This window comes from Monodon monoceros, unplaced genomic scaffold (genome assembly GCF_005190385.1).
Source record: "Monodon monoceros isolate NGI ecotype Baffin Bay Population unplaced genomic scaffold, NGI_Narwhal_1 Super_Scaffold_20, whole genome shotgun sequence".
NCBI classification, from domain to species: domain Eukaryota; kingdom Metazoa; phylum Chordata; class Mammalia; order Artiodactyla; family Monodontidae; genus Monodon; species Monodon monoceros.
This window is the reverse complement of record NW_021703777.1, coordinates 75,014,553-75,032,541: the sequence shown is the minus strand read 5'-3', so window position 1 is coordinate 75,032,541 and position 17,989 is coordinate 75,014,553. Positions and strand designations below refer to the sequence as shown.

The window sequence follows — 17,989 nt, the reverse complement described above, 5'->3', positions numbered from 1 at the left end:
TATGTTGTGATAAAGGTATAAATGCAGGGCTGTGGAAGCACAGTCTAGATGAATATGAGAGAGAAGAAATTACATGTATTAGTCACGCGTTTCACTCCGGCGGCCCTGCTCCGTTTGAATAAGGAGGCTGCCTGGTGGTCTGTGGAAAGATGGGCACAGAGTGGAATTGAGTAGCCAGTGGAGGTTTGGTCTCCATCACGAGGTCATGTTACCCTGAGGAGCTTACTCCCAAACTGAGACAACAACCTTAAGAAAACCAATGTTTGGGGCCAAGCAGTGGGAAACTTGGCTCACCACATTTTTCAGTCATCTTGAACTCAATCTTTCAAATCCTGGAGGGGAAAGAAGGAAAGGGTGTGTATTTGTGACATGAGACTCAGATGTCACTTTTCTCTTGGTGCCTCGTGGTAGAAAAATACATGGGGGTTGGCTCCGCGATTAACCCCCTGCAGCCATGCGTGGCGACCTCCAGGTCTTCGGAGATTCTGACCACACAGCATGGGCCGGGCACTCACACTCGTGCCCCTCTTCAACCCTAATCAACCTGGGGTGGAATCAGCCTGTGCCTCTTGCTCATTGTATGACCTTGGGTTTAAGTTTCTTAACTTTCCTGAGCCTGAGTTTCCTCAACTGTAAAATGGGGATCCTTCCTACATCCCAAGTGGAAGGCAGACATTCTCAAATTTCAGGGTGGTTGTTTTATAAAAGCAGGTTTCTGGGTCTCAGCTCTTAGAGACTTGGATTCAGCAGGTCTTGGGTGAGGCTCCAGCATCTGCATAGTTGTTGTGGGTGTCTCTCCAGCCACACTTGGAGAAACTCTGAGACTAGAGCAGGACTTGCCACACCTTTTCGATCTTGCACCAGTTATCAGTAAAAATTGTCACACTCCTACCCCTAATAGAAGTATGTTTACAAGTAAATGTACCGGTCCTCTTGTACTATGTCATATACTTTGTAGAGCAGTATTAACATAACAGATATCAGTCTGGGTTTTAATATTTTCTTCCCATACCCCTGGGTTATGTGAAACCTACTTTGAAAACCACCGATTTAGAAGCTCAAATGAACTATCTATAAAAGCACTCTAAATAGACAAAACCAGACTAAGATTTTCGACAAGATACATGGCCTATATATATGCATGTGAGCCATACACTTAGAATACAAGCAAACGTGAAAATACCTCCCCAATGCCACTCGTCGCTACTGTTCACCCTCATCTCACCCTTTGAGCTTGATTTTTTAGGAGACTTCTGTATTTTCGGCTTTTAAGCGTTTTGGAATAGTTAATACAAAACAAGGGTAAAACATGACCCAGAGACCAGAAGGTAGACAAAGAATTTTACTCATTTCCCTTATCAAATCTACACATTCCCAATTTACATAAGTGAGACAGTTGGAGGACAGGCTGATTAGAATATTTGTTTAGTGGGGCTCTTGCTGTTTTGAAAACAAAGCCATAAAGTTTTCTCTTGACATCCATTACCAACCTTAGAAGAAAACCCCACAAAAATAATTTCATTTGCAGGTTCTACTCATCCTTTTTCATTCTCCAAAGTAGCTCCAAAGCTATCAAGATTGGTACATATAAACTCTGGTTCTCATATAAACAAGGGAAGATTTTTACAGGCCAAGGAGAGTTGCTGGTCTCTTCTCATGAACTAATGTACTCTCCCTGTCTTAAATGTTCATGCCTAGAACAGAATCAAAAGTTTTGAATTACCCATTTATGAAGCCATATGATCATAGGCTCTAAGATTTTCATGATGTCAGCCATTGTCCAGGAGACAAACCAAGAACTGTACAGTGTTTAAATTAAAAGTTTATAAAGATGGATTTCCCTGGTGGCTCAGTGGTTAAGAATCCACCTGCCAATGCAGGGGACACGGGTTCGAGCCCTGGTCTGGGAAAAGCCCACATGCCAAGGAGCAATTAAGCCCGTGTGCCACAACTACTGAGCCTGCGTTCTAGAGCCCGTGAGCCACAACTACTGAAGCCCACACACCTAGAGCCCATTCTCTGCAACAAGAGAAGCCACCACAATGAGAAGCCCGCACACCGCAACGAAGAGTAACCCCTGCTCGCCACAGCTAGAGAAAGCCCACGCGCAGCAACGAAGACCCAATGCAGCCAGAAATAAATAAATAAAATTAATTAATTTTTTAAAAAGAAATGGACTAAAATTATTTTTTTAAGTTTATAGAGAAAAATTTTATAACAAGAAAAACATATCTGAAGACACTTTCAAAATAATTTGCCAAATAATACAGTTATTGATATAGAAATTTTATTCAGTAATAACTTCTGAGAGACAGCAATTACGTTTTGTTTGTTTGTTTGCGGTATGCGGGCCTTTCACTGTTGTGGCCTCTCCCGTTGCGGAGCACAGGCTCCGGACGCGCAGGCTCAGTGGCCATAGTTCACGGGCCCAGCCGCTTTGCGGCATGTGGGATCTTCCTGGACCGGGGCACGAACCCGTGTCCCCTTCATCCACAGGCGGACTCTCAACCACTGAGCCATCAGGGAAGCCCCGTTGTTTTTTTTTTATAGGTGCAAATATAGCTTAACTTTTTTTAAAACTACCGTTTGTTAAGCATTTAGTACAGTTTCAGTTCTGCATATGCATCATCTTCCTTAAGTCCACCATGACCCTATAAGTTGTAGGTATGATTATCCCTATTTCACAGATGAGGAAATGGAGGCTCAAAAAGCTATCTAATTCATCCATCATCATACAGACAGTCAGTGGCAGAATCTCAACTGAACTCAGTTTGAACAACAAGCTTCCTTTTAAGGAATAGGTAATACAGCCTCTCTGTGGAGACAGCCATGTTGCCATCAGAAAAAAAGGGCTGAATCAAAATGTGAAATTTCTAAGAAAAAATAGCCTTTGGTCTCCATTATTGCAGGGAATGCAGCAATCACAACAATCAAGTGAATTCTGAGATCTGAAAGTTGGGGGAACTTTAAACCAAGGTGGTGGAGCTAAGAACAATCCAGGGCTTCCCTGGTGGCGCAGTGGTTGAGAGTCCGCCTGCCGATGCAGCGGACACGGGTTCGTGCCCCGGTCCGGGAAGATCCCACATGCCGCGGAGCAGCTCGGCCCGTGAGCCATGGCCGCTGAGCCTGCGCGTCTGGAGCCTGTGCTCCGCAACGGGAGAGGCCGCAGCAGTGAGAGGCCCGCGTACCACAGGAAAAAAAAAAAAAATCCAATATTGGAAAAGTAAACTTACATGTATTGTCAATTAGGAAAGAAAGGTTTTTGGTTTTTGTTTTGTTTTTTTCTTTTTCTGGTTCTGAGGAAGATTTTAATAAAGAAGTGAAACGTTAGTCAAGGCCTTATCTGTAAAATCTCTGAGATTTTCTACGACCAATGATATTTGTGTTTTTACAGTGATCACATGAACGGCCAGTGCAAAGTATCTTGAAATTCCTTTCCTCAGTATTGTCACCTGTAAAATGGAAGTGGTGGCTATGCCTCCCCCAAGCTGTAATGCAACTTACAGGAGATACAGAATATAAAGTGCTTAGCACATACCCAGCACCGGGTAAATAATAAACATTAGATGTGATTCTATTACCCAGTGAAGGTCATCTCACACTGGACCACTTTTTTATGAGTAGCATTTACACTTTTTTTTAATAACTAAAGTTTGATTTCTATGACCACCAAAGCTTTCTGCACCACTTCTAATCATGTTGAATTATTTCTAAGCTAGATAAGTCCTTTTCTACCTACATTATTAACAATCATCTCAAGGTAAACATGCATCTTGGGGACACTTCAAATTTAATATTTTGTATTTTCATCATTATTATTTTTGTATTCTCATCATTATTATTATTATTTTTGTATTCTCATCATTATTATTTATTTTCATCATTTAACCATTGGAGGATACACAGTAATTTATGCCTAGTCACAATTTTGTCATGCTATGTTTGAAATATTTGAGGCATTAAAACTAACCTATTTCTTTAATCCTCCCTTGCCACAAATACATTTTTATTAAATAAAATGCATTTTTAATGCAAGACAGAAATCTTGGGTTTGGTAGGGTTGGTTAGTTATTTCAGAGGAATTGTTTTGTTAGGTGTTTTTTTTATTTGGCCAACATTAAGATATTCATCTATAATCAAACCCAGAAATTTTGTAATTTAGGTTTCATGTTATGATTCCAAGAGCATTTTCTCTATAATTTCTCAGTTAGAATGACTTGCAAATAAAAAGAAGTCAAGTTCTTTTTAAGACTATACCACATTCATGTCTTATCCTAAGAGTGATAAGATAAAATGAGAGCCTGTACATGCAGAGAAAGAACACACCCCTTGTCTTGTAGATCCGGCTCCATTTAACATTGGAGCAATGAGATCATCCTCTCACTTAAGGTATTTGACCTGGTTCCAGAAGAATCTCAGGCCCAGACAGAATCTTAGAAGTTGCCTCTTCTACCTGATCCCTCCTACTCTCCAATCGCCCCCATCCCCACCCCGGATCCATCTTCAATGTGAAGCAATTTTAATGTGGCAAAAACATCAAGAACCCACACTCAAATGGCCAAATACTCATCACTCTATCATTTATTTCACTAAAGAGGGGCTGAGTTTGGCAACTCCAAGGCAGCTCACTGAGTCAGCGCTGGCTGTGTCCGGCCCCATGCTACATGCACTACCTGCCCACGCTCTTATAATCCTGACGGCCTCCCTAAAAGGCACATATTATCTTCAGTCTAGTCTATTATCTTCAGTTAGAAGATTGGGATCTGAAAACCTTAAGGTCACAGATGGCCAGAGTCATCTGAATGCCAAAGTTGTGCTCTGACAGGAGCTACAGTCTCAAGCCCTATGGCAAATCGAGGAAAGATGGTGGAATGGAGGTTATCCTAAGGCAACGAAGTTCGGAGAGGGTTTGCAAGAGCATTTCAGAGCAGATGCCACACCAGGGCCGGGGCCCCTGGCTATGGATCTGAGGCAGCGCTGGGCAGCCGCAGCTGTAGGGCTGGATGTCTGATACTCCTTGTGTATCTACTTTTCTGAGAATAATTGCACCGACTGTGGGGTTTTGTGATTGTTGTCAGAAGTGATAGAAACTCAACCCAAAGGCGGTAAGACAAAAGAGGGATGTCCTTGGAATGTTCATAAAGCTCGGAAGGGCAGCTGGGCCTCAGGGTCAAATGAATCTAGGCCTTGACAACAAACCAGGACTGCCTCTCTTCCCTCTGCATGTTCCCTTCCTTTCTTCAGACCAGCTTCCTTGGCACGGCCTCGGTCACATCCAGCTGCGGTCAGGGCAGCGGGGCGCCTGGCTGGGTTCTAAGAGGGAGGAGAAGAGTTCTCCAAAGGAGGGGGCATCATCCCAGAAGGAAGAGGCGCTGGGCTGATGGAGTTTCAGCTGCCCCCTGCTCACACTACCTCTTCATCCTCAACTCTTTTTTCTATCTCTGTGCTTCTGCCTCCCCAAAATTTGGACTCTCCTCTACTCTGTGGTTCTTCCACGAGGCTTCTGAACTCTAACTGTGGTTCAGCAAAAAGTGTCCTGGCTCAGCTCCACACTTGGACAGAGCTGTGTGTGCTTGGCCTCTTCACAAGCCACCTTGATCAGCTGTGGTGGGACAGATACACACAGACCCTTTACCAAGCTACCAAGCTTGGTTGTTGACGATGACAGTGCACTCCATCAGGGTTGCCATGGAGACCACGGCAGGCACCATGACTTTGCCTGCATTTTCCTAGTCCTTAAATGTCCTGAGAGATAGGTCATTTTACAGCTGAGGAAATTGCATCTCAGAAGGTAAGGTAAGGGACTTCCCTGGTGGTCCAGTGGCCTAAGACTCCGCGCTCCCAATGCAGGCGGCCCGGGGTTCGATCCCAGGTCAGGGAACTAGATCCCCACATGCCGCAACTAAGAGTGTGCATTCTGCAACTAAAGATCCTGCATGCTGCAACAAGGATCCTGAAAGCCTCAACTAAGACCCAGTGCAGCCAAATAAATAAATAAATTTTTTTTAAAAAAAGAAGAAAAGAGGGTAAAGTAATTTCCCCAACATTGCACAGGCAGTGAGTGTCAGAGCCAGAACTCAGAGCCAACAGCAAAGGCCGGGGCCACTGCTCTGAGACCGCACTGCTTCTCACAGCCACACCACTTGCATGGCAGGATTCAGGGCATGGGGTCTCCTCCAAATTAGAACTCAATTATTTCTACCAGCATCCACACGTGCAGGGAAATAAGTTCCCAGGTGAGAAACTGGGATTTCCTATGAGAAAGACAATAGAGACCAGCTAGTAGGGTCAGAAAATGAATTAGGAAAAATCCAAACTTCAATTTTTACTCCCATAAAATAGCTGATGATAATCTTTCATTTTTAAAGGTAGACTTTTGTTTATTTATTCATTCATCGTGAAATCATGCCTATGTACTTTCTGAGCGCCCCGCCCTGAACGACACACCACCACCAATAAATGGCCCAGGAGCTAAGCTTCCTGCACTTCTCGCATTCGGCCGGCAGAGGGGGCAAGTGCCAGCTCTGTGCGAGGCGGACAACCGCCCGCCTGGGCAGCAGCTGAAGCGGGTGGGCAGCGACACCAGCTGGGCGGCCACAGAATGCCGGGGACAGAGTCCCAGGTGCCCTTTCGGGTGTTTGGAGCTACCATGAGGGATCTCCAGGAAGATCTGAGAACAGTCCTGAAGAATGGTCCTGGGAGGATGAGGAATGAACAAAGGAAGCCCTGGATAGAACCTGCCCTGCAGACAAAAGGGTTCAGAGGATTTAAGAACTGGTAAGGACCTCGGGTGAAAAACGGAGTCTCCTTTGACCACAGCCAAGCCCTGAATGGTGGGACCCCACTTCCAAAGCACCAACATCCTGCTGTCCTTAGTGGGAGGGAAGGAAGTGTTCCTCCACACTTCCACTATATCAGATCATCAGGGTGGAGGAAGGCTCGATATCTGGATTTGAAAAGGAAGTGCAGGAGCATACAAGGCCATGGACCGTCAGTCCCCTTGGCAAGTTCATCCTGGACCTGCCGGTGAGAGAGCTGAATCCTAGGGAGGATCTTAGAGAGGATATCAAAAGGCTGATTGAGGGCTTCCCTAGGGCTTCCCTAGGGCTTCCCTGGTAGCGCAGTGGTTGAGAGTCCGCCCGCCGATGCAGGGGACACAGGTTCGTGCCCCGGTCCGGGAAGATCCCACATGCCGCGGAGCGGCTGGTCCCATGAGCCATGGCTGCTGAGCCTGTGTGTGCGGAGCCTGTGCTCCGCAACGGGAGAGGCCACAACAGTGAAAGGCCCGCGTACCGCAAAAAAAAAAAAAAAAAAAAAGGCTGATTGATTAAGAACAAAACCTGTAACCCCAAATGACCCCTTTCTACTATAAAATGAGATTTGGGGGAATTCCTAACATCCTCCCTGGTGCATATATTCTGGGTTTCCTGGTTTTCAAGAGCTGAAAACTGTAAAATCAGCTTTTCCACTTCCTTAGCATAAGCTGTTATTGATCATCTTGTTTTCAAGGCACACACACACACACACACACACATACAGGAAAATTCAAAATCAGAATCCAATGAGGCACCCCAAAGAGTGAAGTTTGCTGTATATAAATTTTTTTTTACTATTTTAATTATTGTTTATCAAATTAGAATTTGGCAGTAAACATCACTTTTCATAAAGACATTACTTATATATTAACAAATCAATCGATTCATTCAGTCTGGTAGCTTTGTAAGAATCCATGACTTCAGTTTTTCTAGCTCAGCTTCACTTAACTCATGGTAAACACTTGGGAAACTATGAAACTTTGTGCTCACTCCTAGAGATTTTAACACTGAGTTTGTCTCTTCACCCCAAGAATGAAGAACTAACTCATCTGCAGCACCATGACACTGAAATAATTCAGGAGAAACACCATCACTTTTCTGAAGACGCTAGTAAACAGCAGATGTCTTATTCAGAAAACTAGAAAGAGCAAGTACTCCTGCCACATCTTGATGATTTCTGTATGCTAAATGCATCGCCACACACCCTCCCATAGAAAATCCTCCTACTGATATTCTGTTCTTCTTGATAACACTTTTTACTTCACCGTCAATCAAATCTGTAAGCACCTGACACATTACATCAATTGATTCAAGGTGCTCTGGGTAGTCATTAGATATTTTAAATCTGTCAAACCATACATTGGAGAGTCCTCCTTTCAAAGAAGTATATGGCCTGGGAGGAGCTGTTAGATAACTTTTATGTGTTGGAATGTTAAATCTTGATTTAAAACTTGCTTGATCCACGTTCTCAATCCTTGTCCAGAATCACCTGAGCTGTGCAGGAAGATCAGAGGGGCGCTGTGCCTCGCAGCCGGCAACCCATGCAGCGAGGCAGGCGCCCTGAACCCGACAGAGCCGCATGACTGCCGCCACGACACTGCTGCATATAAATTTTAAGAAATTTAACCAGGACATGAAGGAAAGATGGAACGCAGATGGTGACAAATGACTCTGTTAAAACTGAATCACACAAGCACGCCCAAGGTGTGGGGAACAAAGGCGCTGACCTAAGTAAATGTGGCAAACAGGCTTCTGGCTGGATTCTCTAAGGCTCACAACTAGAAGAATAAGTACGCAGCACACTGCTCTAGTTGGAAACCTATTTCTCACAGGGGTATGTGTTCAAACTACTTTACATGTCTGCTAGGGCTGAGACATTGTATAAACATATTATAGATTGTAAGAGCCAGGTTTCTCTACTGTTGGAGAAAAGTCACAAAGAAGGAAAGTGGGAAGGTTAAAGGGAACCCTGTGGAGCTAAACTGGGGTCAGAGGCAGCAGTCATGACTCGTGCTTTTGTTCTAAATATAGTTACATAAATAAAGATGTGTGTATATGAATGGGTTAGTAGTGTGTGTGTGTGTATGTATATGTGTGCCCAGAAGCAGTAACACCCCAGTATCAATGAGCACACCTAGTGCTCTGATCTCTATTTCTAAACACCATTCTCCAATAAAAGGAACCGGGGCTCCTTGATTAGTTAGTGGTGGATTCCAAGGCTAAGACAAGGAAAACAACATGAGAAGATGAGCCTGGAGCATCTCGTGGTTCTAGAAAGTGAGAAAGGGCAAAAGGGATAAAGAGGAAGGGAGAAAGAAATAAAGAGAAGGAGCCATATCGAAAGGACACAGGCACCAACCTGAAAGAGCCCCTCCTACAGTAAAAACAGCTGCAGGCAAGATCCACCAATGGATGGTGTAGTGGGTTGAACTGTGTCCCCTAAAAAAGTATGTTGAAGTCCTAACCCCAGGTTCCTGTGAAGGTGATTGTATTTGGAATTAGGGTCTTTGCAAATGTGATCAAGTTAAGATGAAGTCATCCTAGATTACAGTGGGTCCTATATCCAATGACTAGTGTCCCCATGAGAAGACGAGAGGACAGAGGCCCACACCCAGGGAAGACGGTCATGTGAAGACGGAGGCAGACGATTGGAGGGAAGCAGCTACACAGCATGGAACGCCAGGACTGCCAGCAACCACCAGGAGGCAGGAGGGAGCATGGGACAGGTTCTCCCTTGGGACTCAGAAGGAACCAACCCTGCAGACACCTTGATTTCAGACTTGTGGCCTCCTGAACTGTGAAAGAATAAATTTCTATCGTCTTAGGCCACCCAGTTTGTTTTTTACAGGAGCCCAAAGAAAATAATACAGGTGGTAAAATTAAAGGGTGAAGCAGAAATAGGGTATGTGCCTAATCTCAAAATATCTCCCCTCAAATACTTATTAATTACAAAGGGAAAAATAGTGACTTTACCAAAATGAAAGCTGGTGGCCACTACCTTGACTAAATGGTGGAGGTTGACATCACTAGCGATACACACCGACATCGTGGCCTCCCCCACCAGCCCCTGATACGGAGCAATGGGACGGGCGTCCTTTGCATAATGCAAACCCTCAGCCTAGTCAGGAGAAACAGCTGGCACACTGAGATTGAAGGGCACTCTACAACATGACTGACCAGTACATGCTATTAACATGTCAAGATCATGAAAAATAAGAAAAGACGGAGGGAAAATCACAGGTCACAGGAGATTTAGGAGGCCGAAACTAAATGCAGTGGGAAATCTGGAACAGAACAAGGATGGTAGTGGGATAATTGGTGAGACCGGAATAACGCTGTGACTTAATTCGTAGTATTATGCTGATGTTAATTTCTTAGTTTTTTTTAAAATAAATTTATTTATTTTATTTATTTTCATTTTTGGTTGTGTTGTGTCTTTGTTGCTGCGTGCAGGCTGTCTCTAGTTGCGGCGAGCAGTGGCTTCTTTCGTTGTGGAGCATGGGCTCTAGGCGCACAGGCTTCAGTAGTTGTGGCGCGCAGGCTCAGTCGTTGTGGCACACAGGCTTAGTTGCTCCGCGGCATGTGGGATTTTCCTGGACCAGGGCTCGAACCCTGGTTCGAATCCCCTGCATTGGCAGGCAGATTCTTAATCACTTCGCCACCAGGGAAGCCCTAATTTCTTAGTTTTGATCATTGTTCCGTGGTTATGTAAGATGATACCATAAGGGAATGTGGGGTGAAGAGTATACAAGAACTCTTTGTACTGCTTTTGCAACTGTTCCTTACATCCAAAGTTATCTCCAAATTTTAAAAATACTAGTCGAGGGTGAGGATGGCATTACTATGGGGGGAAGGAGGAATCCAATGGGGAAAGTCAGCCAAATGATCACTTGTGATATTAAGCTCGATAAATTATACCAACCACAACTGTACTTTCAGTACCCAAGGCACCAACAATTGGATCATTCAAAAACAACTCACTGTGTTTAACGTTTTTATTTTTAACTCTGCTTTGGTAGTACAAAAGTCATAGAAGTACAAACCAGACAGTTAAAAATACATTTGACACTCGGTGAAAAATTTCCTTTACAAATTTTTACATTGAGGTTGTAGCCAACTCATTTATTACATCAGAAGTTAGTCCATCATTAGTGTTTTATACAGTAACTTTGTTGTGGGTCTCCAAGCCTTCTAAAGGAGGAAAAACACAAAAGGCCTGTAAACATCTGTTGCTTTGGGGACACTTAAAGATTGCAATAAACCTGTAAAAAGCATACATGTTGAAAATATTGAATGCTTAACTTTTGGCATATTTGGAAGCCAGTCAGACAACAACTGCTCAAGTATTAGAAAATAGTTAAAACGTACTCTTGGTATAAATACAATTTAAATATCTTGAGTATCCTCTTGCCTGTTGTATTGCTATTAAAAAAAAAAGCGATCTGACCTGAATAAAATTATAAAATAATTAAAGCTGAAGAATATCTTACACTTTATCCCTCACCATTCCGGGGGGCATAATATTTTTAAAACAAAAAATGATTCCTCTTTATAAAACTAAAACTATTGGTCTAAGACTGCACGCATATTATTTACACTAATACACACCCCCAAAATTCTTATATTGCTACTTTCTGGACCACCGTGAAATTTATTTCCATATTGCCTTCCTCGGGTCTACTGCGTGTATGCACGTACACATGTACAGCTTTCAATTAGTTGTCAGCAAAAGTTCACATGAAATTGAACCTACCATTCATTTAAAAGGTTAGAAATTTTTAGTCTGGTGCCAGAAAAAGAATGGATACTTTAAAGTACATTTTCGGGCTTCCCTGGTGGCACAGTGGTTGAGAGTCTGCCTGCCCGATGCAGGGGACACGGGTTCGTGCCCCGGTCCGGGAAGATCCCACATGCCACGGAGCGGCTGGGCCCGTGAGCCATGGCCGCTGAGCCTGTGCATCCCGAGCCTGTGCTCTGCAATGGAAGAGGCCGCAATAGTGAGAGGCCTGCGTACCGCAAAAAAAAAAAAAAAAAAAAGTACATTTTCATGGGAATCATATTTTGGGAGTCAAATGAGAATTGTGCTTTCTTTCTGAAATAAAGGAAGTGCCAAGGCACCATACCAACATGGAGGCAGGTCTTGAAGATTTCCCTGTACCTGGACTCCCCAACCTCTTGGCCCAGACCTCCCATAAATGTACTACTACCTTCACCTCTCGGTTCTTTGAGGTGTTTTGTAAACTGTAAAGCTTTTTTTTTTTTTTAAGTGGGGTATTCCACACCTACAGGGGAAAGTAACCCTCAAGAATCCTTTAAATAACAGACACTAGCTACAAGATGGAGAACAGGAAGAACACCAAGGAAAACATACCAGAGGAAGGTGTGGGTCCATCTTGCACCAGAAGTGGAGATTGTCTTGTTTTGTTTTAGCCTTGAGTTGTCAAAACAAGACTTTTTTTTTAGTGACTTTAAACCATTTCCCCCTTTATTCAATGGCTAAATAAGATTTGCTTAGCTTGAGTTAAAACAAACAAACAAAAAAACAACCAAAACTCTCAATATTTTATAAGTGACCTAGGAGCGGCATGCTGGTAGCAGGTCAGTGCTGATTTCTCGTCTCTGAATCCAAAGTCTAGCATCTGGTTCCCTCTGACTCCATGATCTCTTGGGGGATCAACTGCCCAGGGTTAGACTATATCTTCAAGGAGCCTTCACCACCAAAGATTCATCTTTTATCTTTTGTAACAGTTAAACTGTAAGAGGATCGTCTTACAACCAGTAGCAAAATGAGATCTAAGGGTTGGGGGAACAGAAGCACAGGCACACAGACATGTGTGTACATACACACACACGCACACACAGACACACACACCCTGAGCATTAGCTCAGACTACACACATATAATCCCACTGTACATAGTTATCATACTGGAAAAATTGCAGTGTGTACACCAAGGCCACAGATGGGGGACTGGGAGGGGTGGTGGTTGGGAAGACAAAAACATGAGCTCTTTTCCTCCCTGGAAATATAATAAATGTTTCATCAGACATTTTTAAACCAAAACTTGTTTCAAAGCAAACTGAATTCTGTGTCCAGCATAGCAACAGTATTCCCTTTTAGCTTTCATCCACATGCCTGCAGACTCCACCATAGAAATTGTATAAAAGATAAAAAAATAATTCCCTAGGCAACTTTATATGTCATAAGTTTTCAGTCTCTTAGAACTCTTCAAATAAAGTCACTCCTGCAAGAGAAAACAAAAAAGGTAAAGCTTGGCAAGCATCATATCACATGTTAATCTGGCCTAAATATTTAAGAACACAGAGGAATTGTAATCCACCCTCACCCCGTCCCACCCCATCCCACTGCATTCCTTCCCCCACTACACATTTCTTCTTTGAAATCAGTCTAAGGAAATTTAAGCACGAAAATTTCCAAAGGACCTCTTTATTGAGGTTTTATAAACCAAGAAAGAACAGAACTTGAGAACCACAGTAGACTGACGGCATCAGTCTGGTTTAATACAAGTTTCTGGGGTGACTGGTGGGCATTCTCCCTGTGAGTTCTTTAGCACTTGTTCTCAGGAACCTGTTCCTTAACTCTTCAGCTACATTCTGTCAAGTAATGAGCAACAGGGTGAACGTGGTCAGTCACAAGGAACCCTGTATGTGTCAGGTAATGTGACTTTCCCAGGCCACACCAAATTGAGTTAACTTTGCATCTCCATTGAGCAAAGGGTGCAGCTTGGCTGGGACTTCACTGGGCAAGTAAGAACACAATGATAAAATGCTCAATCTTCAGTCTTCATTGTACCTTGGAAGGCTCTGTATTATATTTTTAAGTTCTTCTAACAATTGGCCCATGTCAACATCTGTGTTTACATTACAAATGAAGCCCCCTATAAACCTGCAAAATAATTTTTTATTTTTCAAAGTTTTGTGTTTGTTTTTTGTTTTTTTACAGTGGCCTCATCTACGTGACAGTTATGTACCCCTTTACTTTCCTGTTTTGAAGACGCAGGATAGGATTAAAATTCTACACTTGACTGTGTATATTGAAACATACAATGCAGGCAAACCTACACCAGGTTAAGGAACAAAACATTCTCTTGTCTCCCCAAATTGTGTTTCCTATAAATGTTAAACAAAAACAGAGATGAAACCAGCTTACAGAAATATGAAGAAATAGCAAAAAGTCAATAGGTTGTCTTCACTGAAGTATTACTTTGTACTTATTTTATAGCTCATCCTTCACATGTAGCCTAATATTATCCATATTATCCTTTTCTGTCACTATGTCATTTATAATAATCATAGTGTGTGTGTGTGTGTGTGTGTGTGTGTGTGTGTGTGTGTGTATACATGAAGGAGAGAGAGACAGAGAGGGATCTCCCAAACTAAATGGGTTGGGGAAAGGACCCTTACCCCCTTAGCTGAAAAGGAAATAAAGCATTGTCCTCTAAAACAGCAAGAACCAAGTTCTTAATTAGAAATGAATAAGTAATTCCCTGCTCTGCATTGCTACAACTGAGCATGGCTAAACTACAGATTTGTACAATAAAACTGAACAAAGTCAAGTCTGGGAATACTGTCATTTGAGAGTCGATTAATGTGGAAGACACTAGCAGGGAAAAAAGTAGAAAAGCCAGAGATGGAAAAATAGAAAAATTGTCCTAAGAGGAAAAAAAAAAAAAAGCTAAAAGATAGGAGAGAATTTTCCCAGTAAAACTTCAAACTAGGCCATTATCTAGAAAAAAGGTGTTCAACTACTTTTATGTCTCCTCTTTTTATCAGCGGCTCTCTTAGACCTGGACTGTTTTGCACCAAGGAAAACAAGAAGGTCAAGAGCAAGGGATGTCAGAATGAAATGTTTCATCACAGTAAGAGTTTTCATCCCAACATAGTAGAACTTCCCATTTAGAGTTCTTTGCACAGGTTTGACCAACTTTAAGGAGTGGGCATGTAAGACCAAGGCTGGGCTACGAAGGAGGGGTCTGGAGCCAGTGGCCTGTCCCCAGACGCAGACCCCTGTGACTAGCTGTTGAACCTTGGCCTCTCTGCAGCATCCCACGTAGGGCTGTTGGGGGTTTTACATAAGATGATATATGTACAATGCTTAATACAGGGCCAAGCAGTCAGTACCCTCCTAAAAGTTAGCTATCGTGACCATTACCAGCATCCCAGCACAGTGGCTCTCTTCCACAATGGCTTTCTGCAGCTGGTTAAAACTGCACTGCACACAATATCTTTGAAAGAGAATGTGAAAAATACAAAATGTTGCTTAAAATTCTTCATTACTAATACCAGAAACAAGGCAGAAAAAAGGAAAGTTAACCTTTTCAGGCTCTATTGAAAACTACCCAGCACTGATTCACAGTTCTGGGCTCTCTGTCTTCACACACACTTAACAAAAGGGAAGCTTTGACCAGCACAGCAGCTCTCAATTTCCAGATAAATACCTGTCTTATCTGAGTGATAATCTAGAGGAAAGAAGATACCACATTTTGCACAGCTTGTAAATTTCCAACTGCAGCCTTATTTCTGGGACTGTGTCATGGTGCATTTGACAATGTTAAATTTCTTCTCATTTCATTCTACAGCTGTGAATATGACCGTATTGATAAACACATACTTTAAAATAGTATTTCTTTACCACAACACATTAATATTAAAAGGTGCCTCCTCTACAGGCACACAGCAGTCAGAAACTAGGAGCAGGCTGGCATGAATGCTAGGGAAGGCTAGCAGCGTGGACCAGAGGGAGAGAAAACACTCCACCCACCTGTTGTTCTCAGGTCGCATCACCAGGGGACCCCACCATATTTAACAAGACTGATCTATCTTTTCTGAGTGGGATAGGGTGGGGAAATTTGGTGATTACTGTCTTACACAAGTGAGTGCTCAAGCTGGGAGAAATGAAGCAAAACTTCCTTACATTGAAAAGACGATTCAGAAATCCCAAGTGTGACCACATCCACCATAATAACAAGACTGATAGAGAGAAATTAAGAACCTCAGAAAAAATTTATCTGGAAAGAAAAGGTCATCTTTTTCTCTAGAGTTTATTGCTTTTTACACAATTCTAATTAGATAAAGCTAGAATTCCATTACAGTGTTAAGGTTCCACAGGAGCCACAACAGAGCTTTTATTAGGATGCATATGTGCCTTGTTAAAAAAGGATTCTCTAGAAAAAAGGATCTGGTCCCTTTAAAAATGAGAACCATGTCTTAAGAAACTAGAAGCCTAAACAGATTAACGGACAGCGAACACTAAGACCTCAAAGGACAGGGGATTAAGGAAGGAAGGCTATCTGATTAATAACAATAGTGGCTGACATTTACGGAGTGCTGTCTATGCACCAGGCACTGCAGTGCTAAGCGCTCCAGATTCAGTAACTCAATCTTTTCAATGACTCCATGAGTCAATGACGATTCTCATTTTCATAAGTAGACACTGAGGCTTGCAGGTTCAATAGCTTGCCCAAGGCCACGCAATTAATAATAAGAAAGCAGTGATTCCAGCCCAGGCAGTCCCACCTGGAAACCACAGTCGCCGCCACACCAATCACGCGGAGATATCCACCGAGCCATGAGGTCTTCTGCGGCCTGTCCTCTGCTCTTTCCTGAATAACGCCAATGGGAAACTGTGCACTCCTTGTAGTTTTGAATTTTCTCACATGAGATTTAGATCTTACTGGGAAGTCTGAAGGTTGCTCTTTCCTGAGTTATAGCTTCACAACAATTTAAATGTGTTCATATATTTAGCAATAATGGGCTTCCCAAGTGACAATAGCTGAACGTTTGTGATTTACCAACCCTTGGGATGGTGAGAATCAGAGCACTTTATTCCAAGTAAAATGTAATTGACATCAAAAGTTATTCTGTATCTGGAAACACAAGGGTTCTCCTGGGAAGGATTTAAATGCAATTCAGCAGTTCCCTCTTAGTCTCAATAAACCTCTGATTCAACATCTACGCTAGCTACAGGTAGAATAATTTAAGACTCTGAATGGTCCCACCTCTTTCTAATAAGGAAAACAAAACAAGTTAAACGTTGCCTCTTGATTGCCTTGTGAGCAAGAGTCCAGCTACCTGCATTTAGTAAGCCTCTACCCGAATGTCAAACAAAACTACAGCATCTCATAGGTTATGTCTAACCTGCCTCTCTGAGCCTCAGGAAAATTAAGAAATATCAAAAACCATTAATTTTTCACACTTTTATTTGCTAAGTGTTTAAATAGGTCTCACCTGACATAATATTATAATAATGACATCAAGTATTTGGCTATTTAGCACTTGCTAAGCACCAAAGAACAACATCCCTATGAGGTAGGTGCTATTTTAAACCCACTTTACAGATGGAGAAGTTGAGGCATCAGAGGCTAAGGAACTTGCCCAAGATTACACAGCTAAAAAGTGCCCGGCCAGGACTTGGGTACAAGGAGTCTGGTTCCAGAATCTATACTGTGGAGCTAATATAGCATCGTACATCCTTGCAGAAAATAGACAGCTTACAGAAAACAGGGACTACTATTTCCTTAGCTATTTAATGTTAGTAGATTCAAAGTCTCGAGTTACAAATGAAGAAAAATTAAAATCCTGATTATAACTGTTAATTCCCTCTTCTATCTCATTCTGGGCCAAAATGTCGCCAAAGGCATTTCGCTTTCTGCCTCCCTCGAGCCCCTTAGGTCTGCCTTTTCGTCCTCCGAAGTCTCCGTGAGCCTCCAGTGCTGCAGTTTCTGTGGCAAAAATGCAGATGTTGCAGCCCTCTTTCCTAAGCCTTGTCAGAGGGCTGGCAGGGCCACCGGGGAGGACAGATAAGCTCCCTGAGGGGTCACCTTCTGGTCAGCACTAGGGAGGTGCCCTGGAGCAGACTCTGCGGAGGGAGATAACTGAGGAGAGGAGACAGCTTTGGTGGCAATTCAAAACAAAACAAAACAAAACCCTCTGGGCCCTCATGTTATCTAAATTCTGGGAATACTCACAAATATGTTTCAGTCTCTTCTGTACACAGAACGAGGCTGTGGAAGAATAACTTAGAACATCAGTGTTGATGACAGCAAAATACGTTTTTAGGTCCACCCAAAACTCTCAGATTATGTCTGTAAATGTTTCGGGGCTATTCCCAACAACAAAGAACAAACAGGACACACAACATTTTAAACGTGTCCA

General features: G+C 42.8%; 1 protein-coding gene and 1 pseudogene across 1 annotated transcript in view; both read right to left on the bottom strand.

Moving 5' to 3' along the window:
* Nucleotides 1–7,600: 7,600 nt before the first annotated feature.
* On the bottom strand, nucleotides 7,601–9,861 carry LOC114902423 (annotated as a pseudogene).
* A 2,124-nt stretch (nucleotides 9,862–11,985) lies between these two features.
* Nucleotides 11,986–17,989, bottom strand: part of RELL1 (RELT like 1) — a 58,904-nt gene continuing 52,900 nt past the window's right edge. Inside the window, exon 7 of the mRNA XM_029234835.1 lies at nucleotides 11,986–13,059. The gene's annotated coding sequence lies outside the window, so the exon portion shown is untranslated. The remainder of the gene's footprint in view (nucleotides 13,060–17,989) is intronic.